The sequence below is a fragment of the Haliaeetus leucocephalus genome, unplaced genomic scaffold, assembly GCF_000737465.1.
Source record: "Haliaeetus leucocephalus isolate CR32 unplaced genomic scaffold, Haliaeetus_leucocephalus-4.0 Scaffold339, whole genome shotgun sequence".
In the NCBI taxonomy this organism is placed as follows: Eukaryota; Metazoa; Chordata; class Aves; order Accipitriformes; family Accipitridae; genus Haliaeetus; species Haliaeetus leucocephalus.
In genome coordinates, this window is record NW_010972775.1 from 16,290,447 (window position 1) to 16,300,448 (window position 10,002).

The following is a 10,002-nucleotide window of genomic DNA, read 5'->3' on the forward strand; positions in this document are numbered from 1 at the left end:
TCACTTAGGAAATTAGAGTAAAGAGATAAAGGTGTAGGAGGGGAACCAACAAAACCCAAAATGAAATGACAGACTGTCATTCCTAGAAGGAAGGAGGAGCAGGCAGATACTCAACCAGATACCTCTGGAAGAAGGTGATACTTGGACCCTGCTCTAAAGGCCATGCATTCATTTCCCAGCTGCCTCAGCTGATGCCTCTGAAAACTCATTATAAAAGGCAGAGAACATCTGTCTCCCCTTTGTGTGTGAACATGGGCTTTCATTCACATCCCTTGGGTTTTCTGGTCTCTTGTGGGAAGATAAGATAAGCCAGAAGCTGCAGGAGGTATCCACTACTGTTCACCTCGAATCCAGCACTCGGAGAAACAGATTTCAGTCTCCCTCTCCCAGGGGTGTGGAAGGGATTTGCTCTGGGTGTTAGTAGTTAGATTTCATCCTGGGCTTTAAAATGAACATCTTGTTTATCTGAAAAATTTTGTTATCCCAGAGCTTTTCATCTAGTCTAGTTGTTCTGGCATGTCGGTTACCTGGTATCTGAGTAGTTTTCTTTCCTGAAACTTAATCCTCATATCTGTAAAGAGGAAGAAATTAATCCAGTTAGAATTGTACAGTGAACAACTTTTGCATAGAAAATGGTTTTACAGTGAAAAAAAAAAAAAAACATTTAACAGTCTTTGTTGGAAATCTTCCATTTAAAAAATTGGAGAAATTTAAACTACAGAAAAAAAATAAATAATTTAATTTGGAGTCAGTAGCTGAAAATGGACTTTCTAGTTGTCACTGAAATTCAGCATAAGGCAAAGGGAAGCGTTGCATGAATGCAGCACTTGATTTTGTTCACTGTTTTCACTGGTGTGGAGAAGACAGGGGAGGGAGAAAGAAGGGAACTTTCCCACTTGGATGCAACAGTATCTGCTCTCCCAGGGCCCTGGCAATGGTCTGTTTGTTAATCCCCTTGTGAAAAGCCACTTTGAAAGTGCTTTGAAATCCTCCTGTGAGACATAGCAAAATCAACAGCCAAACAACAGAACCCCAGGGGCTCATTTCTTTAGCTGAAACAACACTCTAAATCTCTGTTACTTCAGCTTTATGAAACCATTATTATTTACTAGTACATAATATTATTGATTTGGACATGAGGGGATATATAAACTAAAGCAGGCAGGCAGGACTGATATGTGGCTGGCAGCTCAGTTTAAGTTTACAGTAAGCACTTCTGAAATCAGTCTAATTAACAGTGACACCAGCGAGCATCTGGACCCTGTGGAGGGTTTGGCAGAGATAAGCTTAAAGCCTTACTTCTCAGCAGAAGTATTCAAGGAGGTGTCTGTGCTTACTGGTGGGACATCAGGCCTGAAGAAAAATAATTAAAGTAAATCAGTGGAAACAGACCTATAAATTCAAACACATACCAAATACTGCAGCTTTCAGCTAGAAAAGCTTAGCAACTAGAGTACAGAGTCTGACTACACAGAAAGATGAAACATTACATGAATTATTTGAATATATGGTACTGTATTACATACAAGGGCCAGAAAGGTGGAGGAATCTCCAGCCTGGGAGACATTCAGAGCTCAGCTGGACAAGTGCCTGAGCAACCTAGTCTAGCTGGGCTTGTGTTAAGCAGAGTGTTGGACCAGATGACTGCCTGTGGTCTGTTCCAACCTAAATTATTATGTGACTTGAGGATTGTATTATTTTTATATGTTGGTTCAAATACAGGGCAAATATTGCACAGGAGAAATACTTTTTAAAAAATTCTTAAGTAAGTCTTCAGTCCTCTGAATTGCTTGTTAGCATGGGTGTAGTAGCATTTTAAGAGGCAGCATCCTCCAGCCTGCTAACAATTTTATGATCCCTTTTTTTCTTGGTCTTTTTGATGCTTCTTAAATTACACAGCTCATCAATGACTAGCAGGTTGTCTTCAGCAGGTGTTAATATAGCTATTCCAATGCAGAAGCTGGAATTCAAAGGGCAGTATTCACAGATGATCATTCAGAGGGACGGGGAAAAAAGACTCTTAGGAAAGAAACAGTGTCCAATTATTTGGTTGCAGCATGTGAGAGTATATTTTGTAATGAAGTCTTAAACCTTTGTAAGATTTCTTCCTTGGTTCTGAAGCAGAAATTGAACGACATTTGAGAAGACCCAGGCCTGAAGGGAGAGAGCGAGTATTGACACGATGGTCTCATTAGGAAGGAAAATATCCTGTCAAGGGTGGTGCTTTTCTCTTTAGCAGAGGGAGCTCACAGCAGGAAATTGCTTTTTTCTCCTCTATCACATATTCAAATTGCTGCAAACGCCATTTTGCTCAGAGCTGTGTATGGATTTTGCATAAGGCCATGTCCTTGGACTGATAGAGCACAGGAACATAAATAAAGTAAGCTTGAGGGCAACATGAGAGGAAGGAGACAGAAAGGAGAAGTGAAGAATACTTTAAATCACTTGGGTTTGGAATCTTGTCTAAACTCAGCTGCTCATCTAAACCCACCACTATGGCTGCTGGACACTGAGCTGGCCTATGCTCTTCAGCACAATAATGCTGCACCATCATCCAGTTTTTCTCTGGATTTTAAAATGTCAAATGTTTCGGCACACATGTGGTGATAATTCAGTTCTGCAGGTTCTCTATTTTCAGTTATTTCTCTGAGCAGCAGCAACAGAAACTGAGTGGGCAAGATCCTGAGTTTTTTAATGCATATAGGGTTTCAACCCACCCATCTGGAAGAATATCATCTAGCCTTGGATGGGAGATGCTGTTCAGAAGGGAGTAACTGAGGGATAGTAGGGAGGAAGATTTGTTTGTTTGATTTTGGACCATTGCCTTTGACGCCCTTCATAAAGGGTTAAAACAGTTGCATCGAATTTGGACGTTGACATTTTTGGGGTATGCATTTTATGTAAATCAAAAATAGAAATGGGGGGTTGAGTTCACTTGGGAGCACGCTTGGGCGGTTTGTGAAATGTTCACCACTAGAGGACTCTACAGCAATAGTTAATTGTCTCTTTTTTTTTTTTTTTTTTTTTTTTTTTTTTTTTTTAATATGCACCCTCTGGTAATCTTTTCTCAGAGAACAAGAAAGCCTGCTCCAGCAGCCCCAGGTGCTGAGCCTTGGCATTATTGGAAATGTGTCATCACAGGCCAGATTTTGAAACAAGTTCTCAGGCAAGGCCAGATTGGAGTCATTGAGCTTGCCATGTTTAACACAGAGAATAAATGACCCCATTTTCAAGAAAACAGCTCGCATGCTGTCCTGCTGGGAAGGAGGGTGCTGAGGACCTCCTGGGATCACCTTTTCATTTCCTGCACTTGCCCCTGCCAAAAAGAGAGTGGTTGGGCTCCTGGAGGTGGACAGCTCAGGGACATAGCCTTCCAATCCTAGGAACGAGTAGGAAGCACTGACACGATACTGGGGCTGGTTCACAGCAAGGCAGTCTGTCTTCTCTCCTGCTAACGCGATGCTGTCAGGACCACTGCCCAGCTGGAGCGGCTCGCTGCTTCCTCTGGAGTCCCTTGGCTCCCTTCGGTACCCCCATAGCCAAAGAGGGCAGCCAAGAGGCCCGTTGTGCTCCCCAGTCACACTTCTTCTCTGCCTTTCTCACATTCAAGGGATGGCAGAAAACTGGCCATTGACGGATAAATTAGGTTCTTGGGAATGCTTTTTGATTTATTTTTTTTTCTTCTTTTCCCTCTGAAACCACTCAGAAGGAAGTCTGGGTCTAAAACACAGACATTTAAACTCCAGGCAGCCAGCCAAAGTCTGCGTCTGCTTTCAGACCGTGAACACTGGAAAGCTTCACACTGGGTCAGCAGCAGCCCTGCTTTGAGCCCTATGTGCCGATACATGTGGATGAGCTGGGACCAGCTCTCCAGCTGTCCTTGGAAAGCTGAGACCTTGTGGTGTTTGCCATTTGCCATGTCCTTGAGCTTCAACACTCACAAGTCAGCTGAGTCCAAGGCTTGTGCTGGCAGGCTGGCCTGATTTAGCACAATCTCATGGTATGAGGACATCTCTCCTTCGACTGGGCTGCTACGTCTTCCGGTCCTACCAGTGCATGGGCAATGAACAGCAGGAGGATGGCAGCTCTGACACCTTGGATGTTTCAGCCTTCACCACATGAAGGTAATGCTAGAGAACAGTTTCTTGGACAGCCTCTGAAGAGAATGGGGCAACCCATCCATGCACCTGCATTGCATAGGAAGACCTGACTCATACAGCCCACTGCTGCTCTGCTAAGACAGGTTGGTTCATGCTGTCTCCAGAGAACAGCACCTCTGCACGTGGCCTTCCCTGATTTCTGTGATCTCAGGTACCTGCAATGGGTGCCTTTCAGCAAAACCTGCTCCCAGTGCCTGCACCCCGCCACACCATGGAGATACAGTGCTTGGGAGAAGGCCAGCTCCTGGTCAGCATGCACAAGGGTACAGTCACCACTTCCATCATCAGAGAAGTCTCTTCCAAACTAGAGCAGGAATAAATCTGCTGTCAGTGAGCTACAGACAGTCAGCAGATCTCCAGGATTCCTCTCAAAGGGACGTGATGGGGGTCATGATGTTTAATGGGGGGATACAGAGCGCACTCACAGGCCGTGGGAGGCTGTTCAGAGCCAGCCAGCCAAACCAGGGCTCAGAATTGTGGTGGCTGTGGGGCACAGCAGTCACTGCAATAAGGGCAATCAGTGCCTACAGCTTCAGCATCTGCAGCAAAGTCATTTATCAGGAGAACCGCTTTTTTCCTAGTTGCCCCGAGGTTTGTGCCAGACCAGGATTTGACATCCCCCTGAAGCAGAATGGTGCTGAAGGCAGAAATGGTTTAGGATCCTGTTACATTTCCCTTCACCACTCTTTGGAGCTGCTGAAAGTTGCCTTGGTGCCAAGAAAACTCTTTCCTTTACTGCAGCTTTAAGTCACTTGTTCCAAACTGCCTTTGATCTCTGGTGATTTTCTGGCAGTGTTTGGAAAGTATTGTTTCAAATCAGCAACAATCCCTGTTTATGAACATCTTTCAGGTGTAAAAGGCCTGGGTGTTGATTTACCCATGTGGCATGTTTCAAGGGCTATTGGAAGTAGGGTGTGCCATCAGCAAAAGGGGGGTCCCCATTAGCACTGCCCTTGAGGTGCCCGTTGTCCCAGGCATCTGAAGGGCATGGTGAGCCCAGGTACACAGAGCAGCCCCAGGCACCACGCCGGGGCATGCTGCCATGACCCAAGCTAGAGGAGAAAGAGGATATTAGAACAAGATGGGGGCTTGAATGTAAAGCCTCAGCACAATGGGGATCTCTGCGGTGCTGGCAAATTTGGCAGCTGGGGCCAGCCTCTTGGTGAAATGCTTGGCAGTCTTGTTTTGCAAACAGCTCTGCCAGCTCCAAATTGAGGTGGCAGTTTGGTACCCCAAACAGAAGACACTGAAATAAGGACACACAGAGCCCTGCCCGCCTGCACCTCTGAGGTCAGCTGGCAGGTCTGAGGAAGGGAAGAACAACGTCCTGTGCTCTGCTTTAAACCGCGCACAGGCACTGCACCCCACAGGGCTCATTTTGTGCTTGAACGGCTAGTCGGGATGAACCAGGAAACATTTTCCACCACCCTTTTCTTCCTTTGTGTTTCTACAGAGGGATCAGTTATCCTAGGCAAGGTGTGTGTTATTGATCTTTCCGACGCTATTATCCCCATTTGCAGTACTTGCTATAAAGATCTCAGCTACCCTTTAATCTTGCCACACCTCAGAGAGTCAGAGAGCAGCCAGGGAAGGATCTGATTCCAGTGTTATGCTAGAATTATTTGCTTTGAAACTGAAAACGAAATCGCTGGCCACTTGCAAACAAAATAAAATAAGTCTTTGCCAATTACATTTTTATTTTGAGTGGCTCAGATGGATTTCAGCACAAGGAAAGTCTCTGCAATACCCTATCACATCATGTGCTTAATTTGGACTTGGTCCGGTGAGGATTTTTGATGACTTTGTATCTACTTCCTTGTGTTTTTCAGGATCGTGTACACATGGCCGTTGTCCTGGGGATGGGGTACGGTTCCCTCTGAATGCCTAATTAAGCTCCGATTAGCATTTGTTCTAGGAGCAGATGCAGCTTTTCCAGCCCAGCAAACAATGCCATCTGTTGTTCCCTTGCTGTAAGTTCCATCTGAAAGTCTGCTCTGCTTCTATATTTAATTGTGAAGTTTCCTCCTGCCAAAAAAGTAAGGCCGTTTAAATTTGGCATGAGGAGGAAAAGGCCGAGAGGGAGGGAGAGTGGATTTTTATTGTTACTTTGGGGAATGCTAAGTGGGTTTAGTCTGACTGGCAGCTCTGCAGCCTGCTCTCCTGTGCAGGACAAGCCAAAGGGTGAAAACTTTGATCAAGACTCCCATTGCCACCTTGCGTCCTTTCCTTGACATCAAGGCTGCCTCTGCTGGGAGTCTTCAGCAGCATTTTCCTACCTTTGCTACCATGACTTCCCCGGATAGCTGAATTAGAGGTGACAGCATGGTCCTCAGACACTGGCACTCATAGCATGGTGCTGTGACCTCCTCTGAAGACTTTTGGCATTCACAACAAAGGAAAGTATTCACAAGGAACCTTGTCTATGCTCCTACCCTGGGGGAACTGCTGAATTTGCATGGCCTTGACCAACCTGCTGTGACTGCCAACAAGGAAGCCAATTACAGTACTGATTTTTGGGCATCTGTCAACTAGCGTCTGCCTTGAGACCCACTAAACTAATTTCACACAGACCACTTAGCAGCCATTAGCTCGTTGTGGCATGACCTGTGGTGGACAGTGACCAGTGACCTAGAGGGGAAAACACTAAATTTTATTATTTAACCCCTTGAACAGTTCAGTTTTGTAGGATGGGAATGCTCAGTGAAAAGTAGAAAAGGATGCGAAGAAGCCAACATGGTTTCTTGGCCAGATTCTATCCCTCCTGCTACTTCTGTGAATGTCATCTACTTAGTCAACTACCTCAGGACTTAGATTTATGATATAAATGGATAAAAACAGCTAGTGAATTCTGGCTAGGGTAAATCTTTTGACTCTCCACCTTTGGGAAAACAAGGATTTAATGGGAACCAGGCAATTAGGGCTGATTCCTATAACAAGTCAAATCAAACGTTTAACTTTGCAAATGTTTAAATGTTCCATCCGTAACGAATGTTATGCTAAACAAGTACGGCCAAAGGGTAAACGCTATTTATTTAAAACTTTGGGGTTTTTCTTCTAAATTTTAACATATTTAACCCCTATTCCCTTTCATGGGTCATGATGAAGGAGGGGATCTCAGTCAGCAGTTTTCCAACTTATTTTAAGAATGCCAACAAGTTGCAGAATCGTGTCCCCCCCAGCTGGCTAACATCGACTATGCATTATGTACATCAAACCAAAGGCCAATGCAGGGCATGATTTGTTTAATAATGCAAGAGAATTTCCCCTATACGCTGAAATCATAACCACAGCACTAGTCCCTCAAATACCCTCAGGGATGCTTGAGGCCAGTGTCGTGTGTAAGGAGCTGGTATTAACATTCACCATAAATTAAGCTTCTTTTCCCTACACACGCCTAGTTCTTAAATACTCTTTAACGAGAGGTTTAAAAACATTTTAAAATGTCTGCCAGGTTTTTTCCTTTGCTATTAAGCATTCCCATTGTGCTCCCCCTGCCTTCTCAGATGTCTGGCTCAGCTTCTGCTCCACTGTGAGGAGCTAGTTGCCAGTCTGTGTGTCTGGTGTGCCCATCACTGCCATAGCTGGCCTTCTGCTGCTTTCTTCGAACAAAAGCTAGTATCCTAATCCCATCTCCGTGAGCATCTTAACACCAGATGTGTGCACTGCTACAGCACAGGATGTTTCCTGCAGTGTTTGCTAGGACTGCTCTCTGTTTAGCTTTGTCAGAGACAGAGGAGTGAGAGAGTTACACAACAAGAAGGCTGGTGGGTGGGAGATTAGCATTAGACTTTGTGTCTTAGAAGCATCTTTTCAGGTAGAGTTTTGCAGAGTGCTCTTCTGAGCTTTGTAGGTCCCTATGACAGTCAGCTGCCAGAAATTCTCCCTGCCAGGTTGCACAAGACAGGCTTAGGTTCACACACAGACAGCTTGCTGGGACAGGATTCTGCTTTTGTAGTAGCACTCTGAAAGTGCTTCAGAATTAAGAAACATGACCTTATTTTGCTCCACGGGTCTTTCATACTCTGGAGCAGCTGGGTGGAGCTCAGCAGTAAAAGGGAAAATCAATTTTGTCTTTCATGTTGTTGTTGTTTAACAGATGCGTTCAGGATGCCACCACACCCGCCTCTTGCACAAATCCCTGTTGTCTTCCTGAACAGCTCGTTAAAGTCATTAACAGGCCCCCAGACAATTTTCAGCCTCTTCAAGAGTAGCTGTGTTTGTAGCTGGGAAGACAGCAGTACTCTAAGAGTTAAACTGCAATGACCTGGAACAACACAGATGCAAAAACTAGGAATTTGATACAGTTCAACATCTTCAGTGTACTTTGTTATTTACCATACACAGCCTCTGCCAGCTGTAGCTGATCTTCTGTTTCGACCTGGGAGGAGAAGAAGGGACTGCATTTTGTATTTATTGCTTCAGTATATCCCCATAGCAGCCACCTTCCACCTCCTCCCATGTCCACAACACACGTGCAGGCAGCACCTCATAGGAGTCATCGCTGCGAAGCAGGGATGAGTAGCGGCAGTTAGTTCAGTGGGAAACTTGAAGAGATTTACTTTACTAGGTTGGAAGCAGCACCCCTTAAATAGTCCATCCGTGGGTGTACAGAAGGTTCGGCACGCTTTGGACCTGGGTATTTCCATCTAGCTATTATCTGGGGAGATACATTAAATAGAACTGTTAGGTTTTCATTTGAGTCTTATTACTGAACACTCGTGACTGAGTATGGGGAGTAGGGCCCCGGGGAAAAGGGGTCGTGGGAGAAGACAAGGAACACCTCTTCCCTGCCTCCTCTGCATATCCAAAAGTTGCGCACCCAAAAAAAAGCTTTCACCTTCTTTTTTCTGGCAGCTGAAACGTGACACATATCCCAGGGGAGGTACAGCCGCTCACCGTGAAGTTACGCTGCAGCCCAGTTCCCGGAGCACAGCTTGGAAAACGCTCGGGGTTCAGAGGCAGTGCTGTTACCAGCGCTCCTCCGCCTGCTCTTGCCTTATGTGAAAAACGTTACTGTTCCTAAATCAGTCTTTCTCCCCCCGTTCGGCCCACAGTGCTTGCTAAAGGAAGCACTTACGAGCCGTCCCTCCCCAGCTCCTTCCAGATGAAGGCATCGACCGACTGGTCGTCCCCACCCAGGGGACACGGACCCCGGCCGGCCTCTGCAAACTCTTGCGGGCAAAGGGACCCCGTGGGAGCGTGCTGACCTCCACATCCCCCGCGTACTGAAATTTTGCTGAGCCGAGGCCGGAGATTTCAGAAATCTGCCTGAATTTTAGCAGCGTGTTACTGACTTCTACCGTCCCGCCGCAGGCTTGGGCTGAAGGTGGGCGAGTGACACGCGAGGGCAAGACCCCGCGAGGCGCCGCTCCCGCCGTGGGGCGGAGAGCCCGGTTCCCCCCGCGGGAGCACCACACGGAGCACAGCTCTGACTCGGGGGGCAAAGGCCAGGCCGGGGGGGGGGAAGGCTTTCTGCCGCGGGGATGTCACGGGTGGCTCCACCAGAGGCCCAACGGCAGTCCCGACGGCTACGCAGCGGGGTGCCGGGGCAGAGCACCCCCGGGAGGTGCCGAACCGGGCGGCGTGGGGGCCGCGACACCCCCGCGGGGGGGCGGGGGGGAGCAGAGGGCCGCGCGGAGCCGCTCAGCAGGGCTGCGAGGGCGGAAGGCGGGCCGTGGGACCCGGGGAGTTCCGGGCCGCCCTCGTCCCGCCCCCAAGCCGCCTTCCTTTCCTCCTATTGGTCGCTACTGCCGGCTTGCGCCCGCCCCCTCCCATGCGCCGCTCCGCAGGGGGGCGAGGCGGAGAAGCGCGGCACGCTCTCGGGCCTCCCCGACTGGCGGGG